This window comes from Phacochoerus africanus, unplaced genomic scaffold, assembly GCF_016906955.1.
Source record: "Phacochoerus africanus isolate WHEZ1 unplaced genomic scaffold, ROS_Pafr_v1 Scaffold_97, whole genome shotgun sequence".
Lineage (NCBI taxonomy): Eukaryota > Metazoa > Chordata > Mammalia > Artiodactyla > Suidae > Phacochoerus > Phacochoerus africanus.
Genome location: NW_025927468.1, coordinates 87,225 through 95,237, shown reverse-complemented (window position 1 = coordinate 95,237; position 8,013 = coordinate 87,225). Strand labels below are relative to the sequence as shown.

The window sequence follows — 8,013 nt, the reverse complement described above, 5'->3', positions numbered from 1 at the left end:
TGGGGGGTGGCAAGTTTTGGTCCACATGCTCAGTTGTAGGACCAGCCCCTGGACTGAGTCGTGTGCAGTTCCAGCTGCTTCTGCTCCTCTGTTGCTCATTTTCTTCCTACAGCCCTGGCCACCACTGTTGTACTTCCTGATTTAATATCCCACTTTTTTTCTTTTTGGGGAGCTGTGCTCATGGCAAATGGGAGTTCTCAGGCCAGGGATCGAACCCACGCCGTAACAGTGACCTGATCTGCTGCAATGACAATGCCAGAGCCTTAACCCACTGTGCCACCAGGGAACTTCTCCATAGCCCACTTTGAGAAAGTAGTTTTCCTTTTTCATTAGATTTCCCTATTTTTCTTAAAATATAACTCACTTTGAGATATTTACATTAACTATTTTAGTATTCACTGTCCTTTTTTTTAAAAAAAAAAAAAAAGCACCCTGGGAAAAGAAGAAGAATCTATGCTTGAAATTGGAGTTTCCTGGGAGTTCCTGTTGTGGCTCAGCAGGTTCAGAAACTGACTGGTAGCCATGAGAATGGGGATTCGCTCCCTGGTCCCACTGAGTAGGTTAAGCATCTGGTGTTACCGTGAGCTATGGTGTAGGTTGCAGATTCGGCTCAAATCTGGCATTGCTGGGGCTATGAGGTTGGCCGGCAGCTGTAGCTCCAACTCAGCCCCCAGCCTGGGAACCTCCCTATGCTGCAGGTGCAACCATAAAAATAAAAAATAAACAGAGAAACCGAAATTTCCTGAAGATCTGGGTAACCCCCTGGAAATGTGTCACAAGCCCATGTGACAGCATTGCTAGTGTTAAGGTGGGACAAAGGGGAGGACCCCCCCCCCCTGCGTCATGCACAGAAATAACCTTCCCAGAGGCCGAATTTCAGGTGGCCCCGTAGGTGTGGTGTTTTGAGTGGAGAGGGGAAATTTCTCAGGGACACAGCAAGTTCGGAAAAGAGGTTTAACGGATGGAGCTACAGACTAAAAAAGGTCCTTATTGAGTTATAGCTGCCGTACAATAGCCTATAGGTTGCAGGTGTCTAATAACGTGGTTCATAATTTTTAAAGGTTAAATTCCATTTATAGTGACGGTAAAATACTGACTCCGTTCCCTGTGCTGTACCATCTATCCTTGTAGCTTATTTTATACCCAATAGTTTGTACTCTTCATCCCCTCCCCCCGGTCACCACTGGTTTGTCCTCTGTATGTCTGCTGCTGCTTTTTCATTATATGCACTAGTTTATGTAGAATTTAGATTCTACGTATTCATGATCTCATAGGATACTTGTCTTTCTCTGTCTGACTGACTTCACTTGGTAGGAGAATCTCTAGGTCCATCCATGTTGCTGCAAATGGCATTGGTTCATTCTTTTTGATGGCTGAGTAATATTCCACTGTATATACGTACTGCATCTTCTTAAGCCGTTCCTCTGTCATGGACATCTAGGTTGCTGCCATGTCTTGGTTGTTGTAAACGGCACTGCTATAAGCTTAGGGGCGCATGTACCTTTTAGAATTACATTATACAATATACTATACAGTCTTTGTAGCTTATTTTATGCGTAGTTGTTTGTACCGCTTCCTCCCCTCCCCCATCTTACTCCTTCCCTCTCCCCCCCAGAAAGCACTACTTTGTTTTCTGCATGTTAGTCTGCTTTTTTTTTTTATTCATTAGTTTGTTGTATAATTTGGATTCCACATATAAGTGATCTCATATGGTATTTGTCTTCCTCTGTCTGACTTCACTTAGGATGGGAATTTCTGGGTCTCCCCATGTTGCTGCAAATGGCATGATTTCCTTCTTTTTATGTCTGAATGGTATTCCACTATCTGTGGACCACATCTTTTTAATCCATTCCTCTGTCGATGGACATTTAGGTTGTTCCCCTGTCCTGACTGTTGTGAACAGTGCTGCAGTGAACACAGGGATGCATGGATCTTCTTTGAAGGATCTTCTTTGAATTCTGCAATATATCCTCGTGGCTTATTTATTTGTTGCAGACTTCTGTGTATGTCTTAATCCCCTCCCCCCGCTTACCGGTGCCCTCTAGCCCTGGAAACCTCTGTCTGTTCTCTGCGAGTCTGCTGCCTCTGTGTTGTGTTCACGAATGTGTTGCATTTTTTTTTAGATCCCACACCTGAGTCATGTCCTACAGTATTCGTCTTTCTGTATCTGACTGACTCCCCTTTGGGGGCAGCTACAGATTTTGGATCTTCCATAAAGGTGACGGATTGCAGAATCCACTGGCTCAGTCAAGAGCATCTGGGAGAACGCCAGGATCAGACCCCGGGGAGCAGCGTCATTCAGGGTTGGGGGAGGAACCGGATCGAGAGGCAGAGGGAGCTTGTTTCTTAAAAATTACCTTTTCACAGGCAAGTCAAGAGGCTACGGAGCCGCGGACATCGCGGGAGAGGTGGGTGGTTGGAGGAGAAACGGCCCTTTCGAGGCTGGGGACCAGCGGCAGGGGTGGGACGTGGGTGACGTCACGCGTGGAGAGGGGACGTGCAGGGGGCAGGGGCTCTGCCGTGTGAGGAGCGGGGCGATGGGGGCGCTTCTGTGCCCAGAGCCCCGGGGCGGGGACATGGGGCAGGTGGAGGGCGAGTTCCCTGTCCACCTCAGAGGGGACAGGGGCCCGGGACACCCTCAGCCCCGGTGGGAACTAGGCAGTAAGAACAGGCCTGCCTGGTCCTCCCCGCGGTCACGCAGTTCTCAGCACGCAGTTCGGGAAAGGGGTCCACGCCTCCCCTGACGCTTTCAATCCCAGAAGCAAGGTAGACACATGCTAAATAATTATGTCTGTAGCATGTGCAATGAGGATGTGATACTATGTACGATGACTGTGTAGAATAACCATGAGGTTATGTGCAGTATAGAGTTGAGATCATGCAGAGCGAATGTGTAACTGGGATGACGCAGAACGTGCTGAGTATGTGACAGATGATGCAGAATGAATAGGTAACAGAGATGAGTACAGAATCATGCAGAGTGAGGACACCCAGGATGCGTGTATAATAGAGATGACGCAGAAGGAATGTGTGGACAACAGGAGAGAGATTGTGCAGACGGAATATTAGGATGTGAGGCAGAATCTGTAGACTGAGTAACAGATTGTGCAGAATGAATAGAGATTATGTAACGTGAATACATAGCAGTTTGTCATATACTGTAACTATGCTAGTGTCTACAACAGGATGCGTTATGTGGTCATTTGTTTACATACACCGGATTCGTGAGTGTTTGATTTTAACAGTATATACAGTAACTTGTATATTGTGTATGACATTGGATATTTCACGTACATAGTAGACTTTATATTATATATTGCATGTTATATATACCGTTATATCTTTGTTTATATGTTACATATTATATATTAATATGTAATATATAATTATGCAATTAATATACTCTAATGTGCATATACAATTTACAACATACAATATATACTATATGCATTACAAGTTCAAAATTACATATGCTACATGTTACATATGTACCATAATTTACAATATATTGTCTCATAAATGGTATATATTTTCATATTGACACTTTATAACAGTTGTTAATAAGATAAACCCAAATATAGACATGTGCCTATACTACAGGATAGTGCAGACACGACTATTTTTTCAATTGTTAAATTCAGTATTTTTATTTTTTCTATCATAGTAGATTTATAGTATTCTGTCCATTTCTACTGTACAGCAAAGTGACTCAATCATCCATATATAATTTCTTTTTCTCACATTATCCTCCATCGTGGTCTATCCCAAGTGACTGGACATGGTTCCCTGTGCTGTACAGCAGGATCTCATTGCTTTTCTATTCCAAAGGCAATAGTTTGCATCTGTTAACCCCAGACTCCCCGTCCACCCCACTCCCTCCCCCTCTGCAACCACAAGTCTGTTCTCCAAGTCCACAAGTTTCTTTCTCTTCTGTGCAAAGGCTCATGTTTAGATTCCAGATTTCCTTAAAGGCTGCTTCCTTTCAGGCTAAAGACGTTACAGACGAAGCACCTACCTTCCTGAAGCCTGTGACTCCAGACAGCGTCCCTGGAGGACGTCCCGGCGTGAAGGCTGGACGCTGTCCTGTACGGTGAAGCAGATGACACCTCTGCTCCACCCAGTCCCCTCCAAGGGGGAGCATGAACATCAGACATCATCAATACCGTTTGTGTGAAATGGATGCTATGAGGACTCCTGCGTGGGATGGTATGAAGTATGGAGAGAGACGGGAGCTGCTCACATGGACACTCACCTTCCTCCTCCTCTCCGTCCCCAGGGGCTCCATCCACACGGCCTTTCCTGCTTCTCGAGGCTCCGTCCTGAGACCTGCCTGGGCACATCCCCACTTGTGGAGCCGGAGGCAGCCTCAGGGTCTGAACGCTGGCACCTGTCTGTGGAGCAGCCGGGATTCCTCGGGGAAAAGAGAAACAGGTTCCGATTGTTTTAGGTACCGATGTCCCTGCAGCCTGGGGTCCAGGTAACGGTCTCGGTAGCTACCCGACTCCCCATCTGCTGATGAGACGTCTGCTCCCCTCGAGAAACCCAGCCCAGGGCTAAGGAGACCTTACATCCTCCGGGGCCAGCCCCCTGCTGACCCTTCACTCTGGGCCCAGAAACAGTCCTGACGAATCCGTCCGTCACGTAGCCCTGGGTGCTGGCGACTCTGTTAATTGCAGTCTCTTCCTGGTCTAGAATTTATGAGTCCACCATCGCTCAGTTAGCTGGACCCCCAGAGCCGTCATAACCACACTGGGTTTTTTTGTTCCCCCTCTGGGGTCATCCCCCGCCTATGATCTGGGATCAAAGCTTTTTTTTCTTTTTAGGGCCGTGACTGCAGCATATGGAAGTTCCCAGACTATAGGGGTCGAATCGGAGCTGCCGCTGCCAGTCTACACCACAGCCACAGCCATGTGGGGTCCAAGCCCCTTCTGTGACCTACACCACAGCTCACGACAGAGGCCAGATCCTTAACCCAGAGAGTCCCCATACCTCTCATGAGAAGATCTCCTGAGCAGTTCCCTGAGGCCGACGGAAAGGGGGAACTGCTTGGGCGGACACCGGTGAGTCCCTGAGTAACAAAGGGCTGTCAGCACCACCCTGAGGTCCTCCAGGGGCCTTGCTTCCAGCATTGGAGTCCCTTGATTCCTCCCAGAAAATATTAGAGAATCCATCTCGGATGGTTCCATTCCTGGACCTCCTCCCAGAGGTTACAGACTGTGAGTCTAGACCCTAGAATAGAAGGATGACATTGGACAGGTTCATTATTTTGCCATTAACTCATATGTCCTTGAGTTGCACAGGACCGGGCTGGGCTGGCTTTTAAGTGTCAGCTGTCTACCAGGTCTCACTGGGAAACCGGTGGTTGGTTCCGACGTGGCAGCGGCTTTGAGAGTTTTTAGAGATTCCCCGAGAGAAATCACTCTCTTCCATCAAATGACCGCAGCAGAATGGCCGCAGTGCTCACAGCGCTAAGACTTCCCCGTGAAGCCGTCTGCTCTGCTCCTGGGACGTCAGGTCATAGGAGCTGGAAGGACCTCACCGTCTCGGTGACAGTGACTACAGTTGGGATTAACTTTCAGAGCAGATGCTCGATGGCTGTCTGCTTCCCACCTCTGTCACTGACGACTTTGCAGGCAACCTCCCACCCTAGGTGCACATGCCCCCTGCGCAGATGCACACATGCAGACACAGACATGTACAGAGATGACACATACACACCTGTACACACACGCTCACATAAGCAAAGACACACTTGTAGACACATGCATACACAAAACATACAACATGGGCAGACATGCAGACACGCAGAAATAGATACACACACACATGCACAAAGACTCTCACAGATACATAACATACAAGACCACACCCTCACACGGACACCCCTGTGCACACAGTGAGTTCTCTAGAATCCAAAAACCACTCTCCTGCCTTCTCTTTAACCAAGTTCAAAAACTACAGATTTATGGCCTTTCATTTTTCTGAGTTGAAAATACAACCAACAGTTCCCAAGTTCAGATGCATGTGTTTCTAGGCGTCTCAGCACTGTTGGATGTGTGTATATTACATATGCTCGGCTGTTCCCCACTTACACACGGACATTCTAGAGGCGCTTGGGGTAGATGAATATATGTACACACACACACACACACTGGGGTGGATGGACGACCAGATCAATAGATACCAGTTGCTATAACTCACAGTATGAGTCCGCTCAGCTGCCAAAAGCAGATACCCCAGACGGGGCGGCTTCAACAAGAGGCATTTATCCCTCCTCCTGCTGGAGGCTGGCATCTGAAGTCCCCTGGCAAGGCGAGGCCACTGCCTGGACGTTCACAAGTGCCCTGGCGGTTCTTACTGCGAGCCAGCCGGCTGGCTGGAGGAGACCTGCAGGTGACCACAGAGGATGTCCAGGGGGATGAGGAGAAGGGGAGCTGCCAGCATCGTCTGTACCTACGGAGATGAAGGCAAACCCCTGCTCTGCAGAGCAGCAGGAAGCAGTTCAGCTTTGGGCTGCTCTGGAGGGCAGGCAGGTGGGTTCCAGAACCTTCGGACTCAGATGGTCCCTGCTAGCCAGCTCCAAACTCTGTTCCTGCAGATTCAGCCTCGGGGCATCTGAGTCCACACACGTGTTCCAGGACCGGGGTGCTGGATGTTGGGGCAGGGGGAGGTGGGGGTGCAACCTGACCTCTGACACTGCAGCGCCCCCAGCAGGCAGCTTCTCATGGGGCTCCAGCCAGGTAGACCGGTTGGGCATGCTCCCCTTTGGAAGGGGACCCAAAGAGCCTTAAGTCCTGCCCTCACAGAGTTCGCAGGCTCCTAGGGACGCTCGTGAAAGTCAGTTCGTGGAAAAGTAGATCTTTCTCCCTGAGCTTTCGGCTTCTGCTCATCTGTCCGGTCATCAGAGCTTCCCAAGGAGTTACCTTCCCTGCAGTGTCCGCTCCCTCGCAGCCCTGGATCCCGCAGCCTCTCGTGGTCCCTCTAAAGAAGTACCATGGACCGGGCAGCTTCAAAGGAGGAAGATGTGCTGTCTTAGTGTTTTAAAGGCCAAAGCTCTCAAGTCAGGCTGCCTGCAGAGCTGGTTCCTCCTGGAGCAGCTCCAGCGGAGAATCTGTCTGCGGCCTCGCCCAGCTTCTGGAGGCGGCAGCAGTCCTGAGCGTGCGGTCCCTCCTCCATCCCCAGAGCCTAAAGCCCAGCATCTCGCGATCAAATGGTCCTCTGCCTCTTATGGGAACCTCTGTGATGACGCTGGACCACCTGGAAAATCCCGGCCATCTCCCCAGCCAAGGTCCTTCACGTGGCCACAGCTGCCAAGTCCCCTCTGCCGTGGGACGTCACAGAGTCGCAAGGTCTGGGGGTCAGGGTGTGGACGTCCTTGGGGACAGGGCTCTGTCCCCCACACAGGGATCAGGATGTGGACGTCTTTGGGGATGTGGTTCTGTCCCCCCCACACACACACTGAGCTCCTTCACTTCTAATGCTGTCTTGCTGTATCTTTAAACAACAGCCCAGAAATAAACGCGCACACCTATGGCCCCTTAATCTTCCACAAAGGAGGCAAGAACATAAAAGGGGCAAAAGACAGTCTCTTCCCAACCAGGGCTGGGAAACCTGGACAGCTGCACGTAAATCAATGAAACTAGAACACGCCCTCACACCATGCACAAAAATAAATGCAAAATGGGTTAAAGACACAGTGCCATATATCTCTGAGATCCCAGGCACAACATTTTCTGATGTAAATCATACCACGTGTTTTCTTAGGTCAGTCTCCCAAGGTAATAAAAGTAAACAAACCAATGGGCCCCAATCAAACGGACAGGCTTTTGCATAGCGAAGGGAACCATCAACAAAACAAAAAGAGAACCTATGGTTTGGGAGAAAAGAGTTGTGAACAACGAGACATGGGATTAACCTCCAAAATAGACCAATAGCTCCTGCAGCTCAATATCCCAAACAACCCAATCAAAAAACGGGCCAAAGACCGAAGCAGACATTTCTCCAAAAACATAC

The 8,013-nt window shown here is 49.2% G+C and overlaps 1 long non-coding RNA gene across 1 annotated transcript; it reads right to left on the bottom strand.

Moving 5' to 3' along the window:
- Window positions 1-3,885: 3,885 nt before the first annotated feature.
- On the bottom strand, window positions 3,886-7,591 carry LOC125119355 (uncharacterized). Its single transcript, XR_007133077.1, has 3 exons — window positions 6,202-7,591; window positions 4,990-5,229; window positions 3,886-4,411 (listed from the first exon to the last, which is right to left on the bottom strand). It is a non-coding gene; the product is annotated as an uncharacterized LOC125119355 (long non-coding RNA).
- Window positions 7,592-8,013: the final 422 nt, after the last annotated feature.